Here is an 18,858-nt window from a genome sequence, read left to right as displayed (position 1 = left end):
GCTATCCCGTGTCTTCACAGCAAGCCCATTATTTCGAAATATAACAGGCTCGCTATTCCGATGTCCCTGTAAACCCCATTCCACGAGGAGTAAGGGACATTTCAGAATAGTGAGTTATTTTGAAATTTGGAGCTGTGTAGACAGCGCCAAATGATGAAATAAGCTATTTTGAAATAAGATTGAAATAAGATCCACAGTTTGCGTGGCTCAAATTGAGTAGCTGATTTGGAGCTACAGTGCAATGTAGATGCACCCTGGAGTGCAGCTGGAGACTGCATGCTGGGAATGTAGACCCAGGCCCAGGCAAGAAATGTAGCCCTGGCAGGGCTGGGGGCAGCAGGCCTGTGATGGGTAGTAGGGGCAACAGCCAGGAGGGGAGCCTTGACCTCCCCTGGTTTGGCAAACTCTGGTGTTTGGGACCACTCAGGTCCCGAGGGTGCTGGATCAGGGAGGTCCCGCCTATACTGAGCTTCCAGAGTAAGTGCTGGGATTTATTATTCACTGTTTGGATTTTGTTACATTCTGAAAGGTAACGATGGGCCTAAAGCAAAATCTCAGACCTGAAAACTCACATGAACGTGGGGACTATTTGGATCCAGGTGGGAACTTTGTTACATCACTAAGAAGTGGAAAGAGCCAGAGCTGTCCTATCTATAGGACAAATTAGCCTCCAGCCCTGCACTTTTGGGGCCCCCACAGTGGCTGCCTCAACTATCCTATGAATGAGAGAGACCTGAGGAATTATGGGGGTTTGGCATGGTGGCATTAGGAACCCCCCCCCCCCCCAATTGCCACTCAGGCAGTGGGAGCCTGAGTCACCTGGCAGCCTCCTCCGCTGCCCTCCTGGCCTGCTGCACTCAGCTTTTTTTTCTTTTTTTGCAATGTTCCAACAATGTTTCTGAGCCATTGAAAAGATAATCTGCACCCAAAAGAAAATATTATGGTGAAGCTCTTACATCTGTTTCTGCTATGGCAGAAATGGATGTTAAATCAGCATAAAATGCTGAAATTCAATCCATTAACTTGTTTCCAAACATTTCATAACATAATTGATGCTCATCAGCATTTTAAATCTTGCCCTTCATGCGCAGAAATTTCCAGCACAAGAAGGCTATATTTAAACACGGCTTGACATGCACACCATCTTGATTGTTCCCATTCATGTGTAATGATGAATTTGTTCCTGGAGTCTTCATCCAGGTGATCTCTTTCTGCAGGAGAGAAATACTCCTTACCTACAAAAACCAGCTCTCCATGATCAGGAGCAAGAAATGAAATCCAGCACAATTCATTTGAGTAAATGAAGTTGGTGTCAGATGGCTGGATGACTGACCTTTTATTATGGATAAATATTATTTTTTTTAAAAAAATGAGTCAATCAGAAGCTAACTGATTCATAAAAATAAATGGTCATATGTTGTTACACAGCTATCAGATGTAACTGATGAGATTTGAAATGATCATATCCCAGGGCTGTTCATAGCAGAAGGCACAGAATAGTCATTGTTGAAATCTGTGACCTACTACTGCATCATCAAAACACAGTAGTTGGCAAGGGCCAGATTCTGCAGCCTGCCTCATGTTAAGTAGTATAGCACTCTGAGAAGCCCTGTTCCTCTTGACATTACTTAGGTTCCAGCCCAGATTAGGGCCCCTTTCTGCTATACAAACCTATGGTGAGAGTCTGGAGTATTGTGTGGCTTGATTGGTTCATGCTTGCAGAGTGCTTTGAAATCCTCGGAAGGAAGATGACAATAATCTGCACTTCTGCTTCATCAGAGCTGAATTTCTGTCTGTAAAAATGAGAGGAGCAGAATCCAGATCTTTTCATTACCCCTGTGTGCACAACGGGGATTAAAGCCACTTCCTTTTTTTCTTTTTGTTCTTGCTTGCTCTAGCATCCCCCAAGTCAGTTAATTAAATTTGCTGATGAGAAAAGAGCCAGTTAGACAGGAAAGCAATCATGCTGCAAAGGGTGGCTCTTGATTCCATGAAGGTCTGTAGATCTGTAAAAGCACCCAGGCCAGCCAGGAGCTAGATCATCTTCAATAAACCATGTCAGTAGCTTCAGATTTTGGATGAGAGCCACAGCTGTCTTAAGCTGGCATAGTTTCATTGAATTCAGTGGAGCAATGCCAGCTTACCCAGCTGAGGATCCTGGCACTATTTGTGTAGCTGGTGTAGCTGAGCTAGCATGCTAAAATTAGTGGTATAGCAGCAGCTGCAATGGGTGGTAGGATGGGCAAGCCTCCACTGTGCTAGCCTGCAGTGCTGGACATCCTGCGGTCACCTACCTGCCTGCCCACTCCTTGCTGTGATGCGTCCAGGCTCCATTTCCCTGAACCCCACTAAGCCACCTTGACCCCAGTCCTATTCCCAGGAGTACCCTGCCCCCCATCTCCCTGAACCCCCTCAGCCATTCTGCCCCCAGCTTTAACCCCATGCACTCCCTGCCCCCATCTCCCGCCCCTGGCCAGACACCCTACCCCCAGTCTGCTCTTGCACCCTCCCTCCTGGCCAGACACCCTACCCCCAGCCTGTTCTTGCACCATCCCTTGCTCCTGCTCCCTCCACCTGGCCAGACACCCTACTCCCAGCTGGCTTCTGCACCCTATCTCCCACCCAGACCTGGCACCCTCACCCCCTTCTGCACCCCACTTCCCTCCCAGATCCTGCACCCCATTCCTATCCCACTCACTGGCAACCCTGTCCCACACACTGAACCCCTCATGTTTGTCCCCACTCCAAAGCCTAAGAGGTTCCATAAAATCCACTAACTCCAGAACCCCAGAAATGTATGGCCTATGGAAGCCCTGAACCTCAGTCCTCCCTGTTGCTTCCCTTCCCCTCACCCTGTGGGGCGGGAACGCCAGAGGAGTGAGGTGTCTCAGTTGGGGGCCACATCAGTGAGCATTGGGGAGTCTTTAGAGGAAGTTTTTTTGCTTCTCACTTGTGTGGTCCCCAACTGATTTTTCTGTGGGTCAGTGGCCCTGACACAAAAAAGGTTCCCCACCTCTGCCATAAATAAAGAAAACATTGAAACCTTTTATGTTGGACACAAATTAATATTTTATTTGATTTAAAATGAAGTTTGATAAACCAACATGGGAAAGTTAAAGCACTTCGTCTGTTTAATAATTTAAATTAAATCCATCTCCCTAGCTGCAGCACCAGCAAAATGGATTGGGCGTAATTATATAATTAACAGGGAATTTCCATTATCAACTGGTGGTCCACAGGCCAAAAAGTTTGAGAGCCACTGCTTTTTGAGAGCCACTGTATTTTTCTTGTGTACATTTGTTTAAACTGCATTGTTTTAAGGGTACTGTGGAGGAAAGCGCATACAGGCGCTGTCACTTTTAATGAAGGTCTGCAGAGGTGGATATGGGTGTACAGGGGTGCATAAGCGCTGGTGAATGCTGACTATTGTCACTTTGTTGCTAAAATGGCAATTGCTTCTCTATTTTAACATAAAAGTGTGCCTCACATGAATACATAAAGCCCAACACATCTGTGGAAATTCAGCACTTGGTAATAAATAGTTTGTCATGGTGGAAAAACAAATTAGACACACTTGTCACTCTCCTAGATGACGTAGAATTAGCTTGGACAGTCATAAGCACAATCCTGTGAAAAGCAGTGGAGGCCATCCCAGAACTGAAATGCTACATACGATGCCTCCAGCTGTACAGTGGGATGTTTCATGTATTGCAAAAGAAAAAGACAGTGCTCTGCTGCCACTGATCATAACATTTATGAGGTATTTTTCAAGTGTGAGCAAAAGTGACTCGTAAAGCTTGTTTTGAGAACTTGGCAAAAGAGGGGAAGAAGACCTAATTACTACAGGCATTCAAAGCTATCTAGTCACTTCAGTCCAGAAATGAACTTTGCATGGGATCTGTGCTGACTAACAAGGCAGATGGTAAAACATGCTCTGCCCAAGAAAAAGTTCTGTAAACCTTTGTAGCTGTATCTATATTGGAAGATGTTTGCTGTTCCATAAAGAAACAATGAAGTGCATGTGCTGCCGGGTCTGACGGCATGATTCCTGAACGTCTCAAGTATGCTACAGAGCCCATAACTGTACCATGACACCAACTTTTCGTCTGGGCTTGGACTGAGGTACCAGTGGAGTGGGAAGAAGGAATCATTATCCTGCTCTATAAGGGGGGGAACAGCCCCCCACACTGATGTGGTAACTATAAGCCAGTTAACTGCCCTCTGTTCTTGGAAAAATCTTCACACATGTCAAGGGACACTGACAGGATTGCTGTTCCCTAGGCAACGTGTGTGTGTGGACGTGCTCCCCATTTCCAGAACGGGTGGAGCCTTGGGAGGAAGGGGTGGGGCTGATGCAGCCAGCCATTAGTGCCATCCAAACTGTGTAGTGAGTCCCTGCCCACCCTGGTCCTCAGAACTGGTAACTCTAAAGGGCTTGCACGTGTCCTATTCACCCGACCCCCGCCATACTGTGTGAAACTCCGTTGCACGGAGCAATTGGGCTTCACACCAGGCAATCCACAGTGGATGCTATATTTACTCTTCATTTTGAACCTGAGATCCATTGTGAATTTAATTGGCCTTAGACAATAACATACGTTGATCTAAAGGCAACCTTTGATTCTGTCAATAGAGCTGCCTTGTGGAAGTTCCTCTCAGGCAGACTAATTCAGGATCTACACATGTGCACTAGGATACGTTTAGGTCTGACATGTTTCACACTTGGTCAGGGTGAAGTAGGGTCCTAGCCCTATTCTGCTGTACAGTAGATTGGCTCCCTGAACATATCTCTGCAAATACCAGTGTAACTGTCGGTACAGCCTTTTACTGGCCTGGGTTATGGGGATGATGCTGTTCTTTTTAATGGGTACAAACAGTTTCAAAGATGCACTAGAGAGCTTCCAGCATCAAGGGCAACATTTCAGGCAAGTAGGGGGGGCATGGCTTGCTTTTCATCCCATTCCCTGGATGCTAAGGGAGAGAAGGAAAAGTGCTTGCATTTTTGTGCATTCCTCACACCTGGCTGGTGAGCTCTCTTGCATGGAATGCAAGCAGTTCCCCCTCACTCCCTTAGCATCTGGGGAACAGGATGAAAAGCTAGCTGCCTCCCGGAATGCATGGTTGCTGCCCCACCCCCCACATGCACCTGAAATGGCACCCTTGTCCAGCATGAGGCAAAACCAAAAATCCAGAGCATTGACACAAAGTTGTGATACAGGATGTCTGTGCTTTTGGACTAACTGTGGAAATAGTGGGTGACTTCATCTAAGTACTTAGGCTGTCCTTAAGCAGGTGCAGCTGGCCAGGTATCCAAAAGAGAATTGGTTTGGCAGCCTCAGTCATGAAGGACCTGCATAGGTGAGGTGCTAAAAGATGATGAAACTATATACAAAAGTAAGGATTTATCAAACCTGCATTCTTCCAATATTTTTATATGCATCTGAAAACTGGCCATTGCTTAAACAAGACAACCTGGAGGCATTTCAGGTGCATTGCCAGTGACAATGACTGGATATAAAATAGGTTGAGGGTTTTTTTTTTACAATCAGAAATGAATGTATCATTGAGAACTGGCCTTAAGAGATTGAAATTATGACTGGCCACTGCTGATTGGCCCTTTTTAGTCATGTTGCCCACATCAGAGACAAAGTCCCCACACGCTGAGCTCTGACAATTGGACTGCCTGTGCATAATCTAGCTACACCAGATCATAGAATCATAGAATATTAGAACTGGAATGGACCTTAAGAGGTCATCAAATCCAGTCCCCTGCCCTCTCGGCAGGACCAAGCACCATCTATATCATCCCTGTTAGCTGTCTGTCTAACCTGCTCTTAAATATCTCCAGAGATGGAGATTCCACAACCTCCCTAGGCAATTTATTCCAGTGTTTAGCCACCCTGACAGTTGGGAAGTTTTTCCTAATGTCCAACCTAAACCTCCCTTGCTGCAGTTAAGCCTATTGCCCATCAGAAATAACCCAGCACAATGTGGCTGTGGACACTCAGTGCTCCAGACTGCTGCTTTCTTAGGATGGTGGGTATTTTTAATTAAACTGAGATCCTATTTGCGCCTTGTTTAAGTATCTCATTATGTAAATCCTTGGTTTGTATAGCTTGGTGTTCTGTATTGGTCATCTGTCTGCTACGGTGCCTCCCCCTTTGCAGTGGTTGGTGAAATGATTCTCATAAGAGAACATACACAGTTATACGTTGTGTGTTGCTTGAGACACGTGGTGCCTAATTTTTGGAGGAGATGGTGTTAAGACATGGGAAGTGGCAAGGTGTCCTGGCACTAGAGCCCAGATCCACAGAGGTATTTAGGTTTCTCATTTCCATTTATTTCAATTTCAGCTCTTTTGGAGCCTAAACAACTATGTGGATCTCGGCTTAGGAGTCTGGAGGCCTCCTTTTTGAGTGCTGTATTGAAAAGTCAGTCTAAACTTCTGCAAATGCTGACTGTAGCTGTGAAGTACTTTGGGTTAAAAGATGCTAGCTCTATGTGGTTGCTAATACTACAAGTTGTACCTCCCTCAATGGACCCTGGATGTTGGCGGACCAGAGAGTCCTGGAGCTGGAGCCCAGTAGCAGGAGGGCCAGTGGCTGGGATCCCTACCAGAGCTGGGAGCCTAATAGCAGGGGGAGGGGAGGCAGGCTGGGGGCCAGTGACAGGGGAGCTCCCCTGGTCCAGCAAATTCACAGTACTCCAAAAATGCTGGGAGGGAGGGAGAGGAGTAGGTAAGTGTGGGGCCCCAGTGTGCAAGGGGTGTGAGGGAAAGGGACATCAGGGAGGACGCGGGCTACATGTGGAACCCAAATGGGCTGCTGTGTAACAGACAGTAGGAGGCGAAGCAGGAGATTACTTTTAAAATGGAGTAGTAGCAATACAACTGAGAGCTCTTAAAAGGGATGTGTGGTAAAGCAGGGGGGAAGGGAGCTTGGGACACTTCTGCTTGCTGGCACTGTATAAATCAGGCCTGCACAACATACGGCCCGAGGGCTGCATGTGGCCTGCAGGGGCTCACTGTGCAGCCCGTACCGACTCCAGTCGGCGCGGCCTCATCCAATCTGCCGGCTGGGCGGAGGATCAGAGCGCCACCGGGGAGAGGGAAGTGCGGCGATTCTCACTGCTGGGCTGCCTGCATGCAGCTCTGGTGCGAGGAGTCGGGGCGTGAGCCAGAGGGCGGGACGCCGGCAGATGCCAGGATGCTGGCGTGACATGGTGTTGTGACGTCCTGGCCGGTGACTGCCAGATTCAAAAAGGCTCTGGCAGCCCCGCAAATTGGAAGGCAGAAGCCAGGTAGGGGAGTAGGTCAGGAGAAAGGGGAAGGCACCAAGGGGCAGGGTGCAGGAGAGCCAAATGCCAGCGGGTCATGTGGAGACACATGTTGTTTCTTTCTTTTCTTTTTTTTTTTTCTCTACAAAAATTTTTAGCCTGCGTGTTTTTAGCCCGTGTATTTTTTAGGAGAGCATCCGTACTTGCGGCCTGTAGCTGTTTTCTTTGGAGTAATATGGCCATCACTGCTTTCCGAGTTGTGCAGGCCTGGTATAAATGCAGATTGCAGGATTTGGCCTATAGCTTTGGGTATATCTGTGTAACAGTCAGTGAAATCTTCTAAACTGTTTGTAGGTTTCAGTTTGACTCCCTCTTCCTCTCACGGTGCTATTTCTCAGTACACTCTGACGGTGTAGCTTTTAAAGGGCATGTCTACACTAGGGAATTATTTTGAAATAACACTCCTTATTTCGAAATAAGGCGAGTGTCCACACTACCAAGCCCATTACTTCGAAATAAAGGGCTTGTTATTTTGAAATAATAACTCCTGCTTGTGAAGGGGAATAGCACTATTTCAAAATTGTTATTTTGGGAGTTGTTATTTGAAAATAACTCCCTAGTATAGACATGCCCAAAGTGTCTATTTCCCGTTTTCATTAGTGACTTAGAGCCAGATTTTCCAAGATATTTAATTGCCTAAATATTCAGATAGGTGCATTAAGGTGTCTGATTTCAATGGAAATTAAATATCTAGGTGCTTATGAAAAATCCAGTAGGTGCCTAGCTGCATCTGCATCTTTAGATGCCTCACTGCCATTGACCCCTATCCCTTAGCAACTTAGGTGCTTTTGAAAATTTTAGTCCAAGGCTCCAGTTAACATCAGCTTAATAGAAATTGCTTTGGCTAAAATAATCAAATCACACTGCCCAGTAGTAAAACAAACCTGTTTCTCCCCTCTCTTCCCTCATACGGAGGTTTCAAGGGAGCTTTAATGACATCTGAAATGTACAGAATAGTTCTTCTCATTTTTAGAATAGTTCTGGTTTGGGTTTTGCTGTTGTTGGTTTGGTTCTGTTCATCATGTAGGATTGAGGAAGCTGCATACTGTTTGTGCTTAAGGATATTCATTCTTTTTAAAAGCCATTATAACCTGAGGAGAAGAACTACAGCTTCCATGAAATTCTGTGATTCTGTAGGTGATGAATGCTTATGTAAGGCCTAAGGAGCTGGTATTAGGGGTTTCCATCATATATTGGGTTTACAGTGCAGTTGAATGGCTTTCGGGAATCCCAGCACCCATGGTTTTAGACATCTTTTAGTGACCCAGAATACCTGGACACTAATAGCTAGTCAAGCAGAACAGTGAAGTAGAGTAATCTGTCATTATCGTGCATCTTAGAGATGCTTTACTTTGCCTATGTTGTACTCTACACACTTCATAGTAGGACTCTTGAATGAAGTAGAGACCTTTTCTGTGCAAGGCATATTCACTGGTGAGGCTTTGCTTGATGTTCTAGTTGAGTGAAAATGTGCTTGGCATACTATTGAACCAGAACTCAAGGTGTACATTGGCCAAGTACACTGCTAGCATAAGCAGGAGCAATGCACTGACATTAAAAGAGCTGTGCCTGTTTGTGCCAGTGACGAATATGGCCCTTTATCTGAAATAAAAATTGTAGCTAAGCATGTGCCAAACCCAGAACCATTTAACTGACCCACATGCCCAAGATTTTGGGAAATGGATCTGAAGCCTCCTTATTTTGCAAAGCAAAACCACCATGGCACAAAGTTTTGTAAAAAGAAATGCATCCACTCCCATTTGGCTCATCTGTGATCGAAATGAAGGTTGATAAACGCAGGCCTAAGTTTCAAGGTTCAGATATGCAGGTCTTGTTTATCTGCCACTGGCTTGTTTTTTGGAAAAACAAAACCTGACTGAAAATCATTCTCATCTTTTCCCTGCCTCTTAGCAATCACAGTTAAAGGAGCAGATGTTCTGATGAGTATTTGAATTGCAAAAAAATCCGTCACATGATGAAGACATTGAGATATTGGTACTTTCCGTTCATATTGTCATCATAAGGCGCCAGCTCTTCACATTTTCCAATTAGCTTTATATGTTGAAACATGAAATTGGCCTCATCTGCAGATATGACTACAGAGGCACCTGAATTTTGAACTGCCAGTGTGGAAACTTGTAAATTGTTCAAGTATCTTCAGAGATCTAAGTACTTACATTTCAGCATTCCCTCTAACTGCTGGTTTGGAGGGGTTGCAAATGGTGAAGGTGTGGGGCTGGAACATGACCCATCTTTCAATGAGTATTACTCATGTCCTAATCTTAGTTTTCTGTCAAACATTTCTTCATGCATTTAGACACACAAGAGAGCCTCTTGCTTTCATACCCAAACAACATACCCCCCCCCCCAAAAAAAACGTGTAAGTAAATCGAGCTATTTCTCTTCCAGGGTGGGAAATAAGAAAATAAGATTTTTTTCTACTTTAAAAGACTTGCAAGGCGCTCTTATACTGTGGTGATGGGAGCCATAGAAATGCTAAGCTACAGAGAGGGATAGCTACCTTGCTGCTAGGCAACCTCCATTGAATTTTCAATGCTGTTACAGAGCATGCTGGCCCTGTGGTGCCCCCCTTCTTCTCCAGATCTAGTGTGGTGCTCCCTGCCTAAGTTTCTTTTCTCTCTGGATCCCTTAAGGCCTTCACAGAGTTCAAAAAGGTACAAATGAAAATTCCCTTTCTGGGATTGTACTTTATTAAACACAAATAAACTTTCAGAGGAGTAGCCGTGTTAGTCTGTAACTGAAACAAACTGAAAAAAATAACAGTCTTGTAGCACCTTAGAGACTAACAAAAATGTAGATGGTATCATGAGCTTTCGTGGGCACAACCCACTTCTTGACACGAAATCTCTCCTCTTGGCTCAGGGTTTGCATAAGCCCTGCTCCTTGGGGTCTGCGGACTCTGAGCTCTGCTCCCTTCAGAGAGACTCCATGGCTGTGCGCACCTCCCTGGAGCCGCGCCTTGTTGTATGGCTGCATTGGAATAAAATAGCTGTGGCCTGGCTGGGTCAGCTGCCTCAGGCTCATGAGACTCAGGCTGTGGGGCTGAAAAGAGCAGTGTAGAGGTTTGGGGTGCGGTGGGAGCTTGGCCTCTGGAACCTTCCCCCTTTGTGGGATGCTAGAGGTCAGGCTCCAGCTGGACAGTTTCACCGGCAGCCTGAGCCCAAGTCAGCATCCATGAGCCAAATGCAGGTGTTTTGTTGCAGTGTAGACATTCCTTTAGCCTTTAATTAGGCCCAGGCTTTCATTATTGAACTCCATTTCTTGATGGGCGCATTCCCCGTTAAACGAGCTCCTCGCGGATCTTGCTGTTTGTGAAACATCTTGGTTCTTTATATCCAAAGGTTCTACGTTCCTGACTCTCAAAGGCTGAAGCTGATTCCCATCAAACCTGTGTCGTCCAATCATAGGCAAAGACTCTTAAGTGGTGTCTCTTAGGATTTGCACCTCTTGCACTTAGATCAGAATTTGCCTTTTGGGTCAGGATTTTTAAAGTAACCTTAACTGAGCATTCACGGATTTGTTCACTGCATACCTTACAGTCCTTGATCTGGAGCTCTAACAAGAGCACACAACTGCTGTAAATGCCACCCATGTGTATGGCAGGTATTATTTCAGGTAGGGATGTAATAGTGTAGTCAATTAACTGATTAACCGATAAGCAAAAGCATATAGATTAACGCTATAGACTACACGCATTCTTCCCCTGCCTGTTTTCCAGTACATTTTTTAGCAGGCTGGCCAGCAGCCTGGCTCAGTCCTGGCTTGAAATGGGTCTGGGACCTACCCCTGCTGCCATTCTGCATTGAAAGTGTATTAAAGCCGGGCTTGCGATGGGTCCGGGAGCTCAGACCCACCCTAGATGGGCTGCTGCCACCCTGTGCTGCTGCCTCTGTATCAGAGGCAGCAGCACAGGGAGACAGGCAGCTGGTTTGTGAAGAGAGCTGGTTTTTAAACTGGCTCCCCTCATGGACCAGCTTCCACCTGGTACCTTGCACTACTGCCTCTGATACAGAGGCAGCAGTGCGGAGTGTCAGAGGGCTCCTCAGGAGTGAGGCCGGAGTGCCCTGGCTGCCATCCCCACCCCCGGGGACTATAGAATAGTCAACTAACCAATTAGAAATCTTGAGGTTACTTGACTATTCAATTAACTTAATTAACATCCCTAATTCCAGGTCCTTGAGGCTTCAGAATGTGTTCCTAATGGTCTTGATAGAACATGTCAGGAAAGCAAACCTTTTTGGGAGCCTTGGGATCCCGGGGACACAATGTTGATAGGTGGGGGACACTCTGATCTGTCCTGATTTCAAAATGGTGACCTAGAGGTGAAAGCAATAAATCATAAGTAGTCTTAAACCATAACAGGAATTCATGCAGAATAGAAACTGCAAGTTTTGAGGGTTGTTTAAATAAAAATAATAGCTAATAAATTAAGTAAGCCCAAGTACAGCACAAAGTGTCAGGGAATTATTTGTTCTAGTCTCTATCTCAGGGTGGGCAATATTTTTTGATGGGGGGTGGTACTCCAAGATTTTGGTAAGTGGTTAAGGGCTGCACTTTTTTATGGGGGGTGTGCAGGGTCTGGGACAGTGGTTGGGTGCAGAAGGGAGATCATGGTAGGGAACTGGGGTGCAGGAGAGGATGTAGGGTATAAGAGAGAGTTTGAGTGAAGGAGGGGGCTTTGACCAGGGAATTGGGGTGCAGGATCCAAGAGTGGGTATGGGTACAGAAGAGGATTCTGGTCTTGAGGAAGGGGTGCAGGGTGTGGGAGTGAGTTGTGACCTGGGGCAGAAGGAGTGCAGAGGGTTCAGGTGGTGACGTGGGGCAGAGAGTTCGGGTGCAGGACAGGGTAAAGTGCCAGAGGCAGGCTCTGACTGGGAGGTACTTACCTAAGCAACTTCCAGCCAGCAGCCCAGTAGGACCCTCAGGCAGGCTCTCTGCCTGCTGCTGCCCTAGGTTGCTCAAAATAGCTAGTGGCCAATAGGAGCTGAGAGATTATGCTGGGGCTGGAAAAGCCTCTCCCCACCCCATGGTGCACAACACAGAAAGGCACATGGAGCAGCCAGCCTCTTTGATTGGTCTGTGGTTACTCGGGCCTGAGGATCCCAGCAGGATGGCCCACGGGCTGTATCCTGCCTGCCCCTGCTCTAAAAGTGTAAAAGCCAGGCATTCTAAATCCTAATGGCCATGGGCAGCAGTTGAAGAGACAGAAGCTAGGTGAAGTTGGGAGGTCAGGCCAAATGGTCCTTTTTAGCCTTGGAAGGTCTGAATAAGCTCTGCCTGCAGGATGCTGACATACAGATGGCAGACATGTCACAGGAAATTGACCCTTGATCTCAGGAACAGTTGAGTGATCCTGTGACTTACATGAGAGTGACCATTCACTACACTGAAATCAGATATTGGGAAGCCCTGGGATGTTTGGAGCCATCCAGGAGACAGAAGATGGGAAACGCTTGTATAATGGGTTCAGCAGCAAGGAACTGGGATACTGCTTTTCATCTTTGCGCCACACAGTATCAGCACAATGCCCTCTTGATCTCTGCTTTCAAGTGTGGAGTGGGGGCAGAGTCTGATCCCCCCCTTCCTGAAATCTGCTAAGATTGAATTACAAAGCTAACCAAACTGGGGCTTTCCTGTAAAGGCTTGATCAGTATTAACTGAATACAAACCACCCTCCAAGTTGTGTATGATGCTGTTTGCAAATACTAATAGTAAGAAGGAATCTACACATGCCAGATATATCCCTCTCCCGCTTCCTTTCCCTTCTCTCTGCCTCTCCGCTAGGCATGAACTCGCATGCATAGCCAGCTGCAGCCAGTTGTGCAAAGGAAGTTTAATGAATCATTTTCAAGTGCATGGTTTGCTAGTAAATGACGACTCCATGGAAGCCTTTGATCAAAAATGGGTGTATTGTTAATGGACCAGGAAATAATGTGGGTTTTTTTTCTGTCTCTGTTAATGAACATCCTTTCTTGATGCCTTGGAAACCATAGCTAGAATCTGAATCTAATGAACATTCTTTCCCAACCTCCAAGTTAGATTGTGAGATTCTTTTCATGTGCGGATGTGACTGTCTTCTGCTGAGCTCTGCTGTAGTTATGGCCTTGTTTCTAGGAGTGTGTTCTGAGAAGGAATCCCCTTAGTCCGTCCCCCTGTCTGGCGTTGTACTATGGATAAGCTCCAAGATGATGGGGAAACAACCAGAGCATCCCATGACTTTGCATTCATGGCATGACTTTTCCCATGAAGGCCAGCCTGCAGGGCATCTGGCATTCTAGCAAAGGGTGTTTGCTCAGGGGGCTTCCCTTGTAAACATTATGGCCCCGCCTCCCTTTACAGCTCTGCCCTGAAAAGCAATGTGCTCTGTTCCTGCGACTGTACTGTAGCAGGGCAGATGTCCTGTATGATTTGCTCGACTCCTGTAGTGTTAAGTCCTGCAGCTCACCATGCTGCTTGCTGGTAACATTGACTGTCAGCCACAAATTGGTCTGTACGGATTTTGAAACGGTGACCTAGAGGAGGAAGAATTTGTCTCATGTTGCCAGCCCCCAAGCTGTCCTATTGACTCCACGTGAGTTAGCAGCACTGGAGTTCTTCTCAAGCTGGCGATTGGCGAGCCATTAGGGCATGTCTACACTACCCCCCTAGTTCAAACTAGGGGGGGTAATGTAGTCATACGGAGTTGCAAATGAAGCCCGGGATTTGAATTTCCCGGGCTTCATTTGCATAAAGCCGGCCAGCGCCATTTTTAAATGCCGGCTAGTTCAGACCCCGTGCCGCGCGGGTACACACGGCACGGACTAGCTAGTTCGGATTAGGCTTCCTAATCCAAACTAGCTGTATGCTTCGTGGATCCAGCCCTCAGTGGGCACTCTGGGATATGTCCAGTCAGGCTAAATGCAGAGCAGGCAGTTGGGGTCTAGACAACTTGACCAAACGTGTGTTTGATGTAACTCCACTGGAGTATGTGCTGTTAGTCCAGTTTCCAGGGATGAATCTGGCTCCTTAGATCATGAGGAATGGATTAAATAAGAAAGGGAAAGAATAGTAATGTTCTTTAAAATGAATACCTGTGAAAGCAAGAAGTCCTTGTAGTGCAGTGCAGTTGCTGTCCTTTGGTCAATATGGCATCATCTCCTTAGAAGGTAAAATTAGACTCTCAAATTCTGCTGAATGTTTTAATAAGAAGGTGTGTCAGACTATATGCAACTTTAGCCATAGTATAAAATAAACTGTTTTTCATGTATATCTAATATTTCTTTGTTGAGTCTCTCTGGCATAATAATTAGACAGAACTTAGCAAAATTTTTATTTGCAAGCTGATTTACCTTACTAGCCAATTTTGCAAAAGTGCATTAATATGTACTGTGTTATGTCTGTCTGCCTCTTTGGCTTATCTGTCTCGTGTTTGTTTGTTATGGTAAAAGGATTCATTACAGTTTGTTATTAGCCTGTATCTGTTCCATGCATCATGTAACTAAAACTCCCTAAGTGCAAGTAGCGAAAATACTGAGTGTGGAAAACAGTCTCATTCAAACAGATATTTATCTTTGCTTCCATAGTTGTCACATAATATATGTGAATGTGGTGGCAGAGTCTGTCTCTGTAACCCAGAGACCATTGACTTTAAGATGCTGCATAGCAATGGTGCTACTCATTATTATTTTTATTATCCGGTTTGCCTCCAAAGCAAGGCTAGGCAATAATGGATTACAATCAAGGCTCTTCACATGTAAATATGGCTTTTATATTTCTCTTTCCCATCAGATTCCTTTATCTCCTTAGTTTGTTTTCAGTGCTGCTTCTCTCCTAATAAACTGTCTGCAGTGAAATTGATAATATAATTACCTTTCCTGTGACGGTTTTAAAATCAGCTCCGTTATTCCCTTTCTAAATCCCAGGGTGAAATGCTTTCTCTAGAACTGGATCCCAATGCAATTCCTTACATTTACTGGTATTAGGAACAATTTTGAGAGATAAAGGCTTCTCCTTTTGCAATGTTGCTTTGGACCTACAAAATGTGCACCCGCAATTCTGTTGTGAGTGGGTATGAGAGGTGTGGCACCCGAAAAGGAGTTTGCAAATCCAGAGGTTCAAGGAATAGCTGTTCATATCAATGCCTATGGTTCACTGTGCACGTGACAAAAATATGAGTGTAAGCCCTGCCTCATAACTGTCTGAAAATATGTCCCTTTAGCTTATTTTGTAAGACATGCAGATGGCTGTAGGCTGTGGTGTATGTTGACATGCTCAGGCTTACCATGTACATCTCTACTGCTGGATCCTTGGAGCCAGATCACAGCTGTAAATAAAGCCACCACTGATGCTGGAGGCAGTGTGGAGATGCATGAAGGAATATGGGCCTGATCCTCCATTCTTTCACAGAACTTCTGTGGGAGTTTTGCCTGGAACAGGATTGCAGGATCGGGCCCTAAAATGTCAGGTAAGGTGGAAGCAACTGGAGCCAGATTGTCAGCCCTGCTGGGGCCCCATTGCACCTGTGAGATGGTGCGAAGGGACCTTAACCCTGACCTACATGGGCATTACTGCAATGTGAGGGGAATCCTCAGCTCGCATAAAGCTGATGGTAGCCTTCTCTGTACCAGCTCTCCTGGTGCCTCCATCCTGCTGTGCAGAAAGCACTCTGGGGGAAGAGGAGATGTTCCAGGGGGCAAAAGGAACAGAGTTGCAGTGCGCTTTGCTCTGTGTTCTGGTCAGCCTCTCCAGTGTAAGAGCCCAGGGCCAGTTCAGTCCCAATCCCCTCTGGAATGTGGGGAGGTACAAAGGCGGCTTTGCCTCCTTGCCCATCTACTGCAAACATGAGCTCTGTGCAGCCCAGGATTCATCTCTAGTGTCCTGTTTTTGCTCTTGCTTACAACTATGTAACTCAGGACTAACGTGGGTGAAATTAATGGATTTGTCCACTAATATAAACCAGTGCAAGTCAAAGGAGAATCAGTATCTGGTTGTAGTCACCTGTTTTATTCAAATGGGTTTAAAAATAAAGGGAAGAGAAAATAAAAAGAACTGATACACGAGCTGAATTCCATGTAAATACAGTGGAAAGTTTCTTTCCTTTCGGCCATGCAGCCTTTCGATTTATATTTCACACTATATAATCCTCTTTCTCCTCTACACCTGTATTTGGAACAAATATCCAGTTTCTAATCTGTACTCTATGGCAGTTGTAACAGATCACCTCACAGAGCCTGATGTTTGCACAACCCCAAGTTGAAAGATGTCTTGGGTCATTTTGTAAATCCCCATATACATCTTAACTCTTATGTGTGTGGACTGCCATTTTATTTGTCCGCTTTATTAGAAAACAAACAATAGGGCTCCAGAAGAAAAAAATGGCCCCTCCTAGGCTGTGTCCAGACTCAGGGTTTTTTTTGGGAAAAGTAGCCTTTTTCCAAAAAAACTTCACCTGCGTCTAGACTGCAGCCGCGTTCTTTCGAAATAAATCGAAAGAACGCGGCTTTTCTTTCGACGGCGGTAAACCTCATTTCACGAGGAAGAACGCCTTCTTTCGAAAGTGCTTCTTTCGAAAGAAGGCGTTCTTGAATGTAACTAGGGCTTCATCAAAAGAGAACATCCAGACTCACTGGGTGCTTTCTTTCGAAAAAGCAGCTTGCTCTTTCGAAAGTTCCGCGTGCAGTCTAGACGCTCTCTTTCGAAAGAGGCTTGCAGTCTAGACATAGCCCTAGATAATTGATTTGCTGCTGTAAATACCATGAAGTGACACTTACCGGGGGAGTGTCAAATAGTTTTTCATTGAATTCTCCCCTCGTCCCCTGCCCTGTGTTGTTTGTACTACACACAGGAATGGCTGCCAATAAAGCATCTTTCACTGTAAATTTTGCCATCTTCTATTTAACATTGATGTCATGCAATGTTCCTAAAGAGCAGGGCAGAGGGACGGCACATGCAGGGTCTTGACCCAGAAAAGCACTTAAATAAGATGGGTACCTTTATACATATGAATAATCTCTTTGAAGTATGGAAATATGCTTAAAGTCACTCAAATGCTTAAATACTTAGCTGGGCCTGGGTCCAATGGTGCAGGGAATAGATGGTCAGAGAGGGAGATGAGTGGGTCTACTTGGACATGAAATTGCATGTATTCTCGTTACCAACTTCTTTTTGAAAAACTGGAAAATGATACATTGGTATACCTAGTATTTTGTTCTGATTCACTCTGGAATCATATTTCCTGTGGTGTCATTTCTGGCTGCGTTTGCATTCTTCTTGACAAGGATCTGTGCTAACATGTTTCTTACTACTTAGGGATCTCAGCACTCTTCTGTAGGGCGCCTTGTTCTGCCTCCCAAGAAATCTTATGTGTAGACTGACAGTCTTATGTGTAGAAGAACCTTTTAGGGTCTGTGCACGTTACCAGCAGTACCAGTTGTAGATGACATTCATTGCGAACTGGAGGTGGAGATGTCAGAATGTAATCACTGCACTGGTAGAGGCTGCCTCTTAGTGCCTCATTTGACTGAAATAACTAGGCAAAAATTCAGGGTCTCGTAAGTTGTTCTAGTTAGGAGGAGAAATTAGTGACAGATATTTCTTTGGTGCATGTTTGTTTGCAAAACACGTACAAAGCCCCATATCTCTGAACTCACAAGGGGTACGTCTATACTGCATGGCTATTTCAGGATAATGGGAATACCCTGCATCTACACAAGCCACCTGTTATTTTGAAATATTTTTTAAATAATGGGTGCGCTGTTTCGTCATCCCGGTAAATCTCATTGCACAAGGATTAAGGGATGGCTCGAAATAGCTCGTTATTTCAAAATTTGGTGCTGTGTAGACACGCCAGATTTCAAAATTAGCTATTTTGAAATGGATTCGAAATAAGATACTTAATTTATGTAGTGCAAATTACATATCTTATATCTTATTTCAAGTTTAGGGTCCTGTGTAGATGCACTCAAGGCATCACATTGCAGAGAAGAGTGTCTTTTGTTGGCACACCCAGGGCACTCTATTCAGCCTGGATCCCCTACCAAAAACCTCTCGCTGGGTTCCTTCCAGAGGCATCCACCATGCTTTCAGCTGCTCCTTCAGCTGCTTGCTCGCCGATTTTTTGTCTGTGCCTCCCCCCACCCAAACCAATATTCAGCTAAACTCCTGGGAAGATTCACATACCCCTTTTTTTAGGTGAGGGTTCTCCTAGATTCCAAGGCCAGAAAGGATCATGTCATCTTATCTCCTATATGGCCAAGTCTAGCACTTTACAGCGCTGTAACTTACTAGCTAAGAGGTGTGAAAACACTCCCTCCCCTTCAAATGCTGCTGTAAAGCTCCGGTGTGAACCAGGTTACAGTGCTAGGAGCCGCACTCATAGTGCTGCTAGCTATTCCCCTCCTGGAAGTAGTTTACCTAGTGCTGTGGCCACTCTCTCAGTTTAAAGCGCTGCTGTGGCTGCACTTGAAACTTTTTAAGTGTAGACAACGTCTATAACACCAAGCTGTGGAACTGCCCCAAATAATT

The 18,858-nt window shown here is 45.5% G+C and overlaps 1 protein-coding gene across 2 annotated transcripts in view; it reads left to right on the top strand.

Moving 5' to 3' along the window:
- The window catches only part of SYT17 (synaptotagmin 17), an 89,064-nt gene that overhangs the window by 50,953 nt on the left and 19,253 nt on the right, over nucleotides 1-18,858 (top strand). The gene's annotated exons all lie outside the window — the stretch shown is intronic.

This window comes from Pelodiscus sinensis, chromosome 15, assembly GCF_052426305.1.
Source record: "Pelodiscus sinensis isolate ZL-2025 chromosome 15, ASM5242630v1, whole genome shotgun sequence".
Lineage (NCBI taxonomy): Eukaryota > Metazoa > Chordata > Testudines > Trionychidae > Pelodiscus > Pelodiscus sinensis.
Note: the sequence above shows the minus strand (reverse complement) of the source record. Positions and strands in the feature narration are given on the sequence as shown.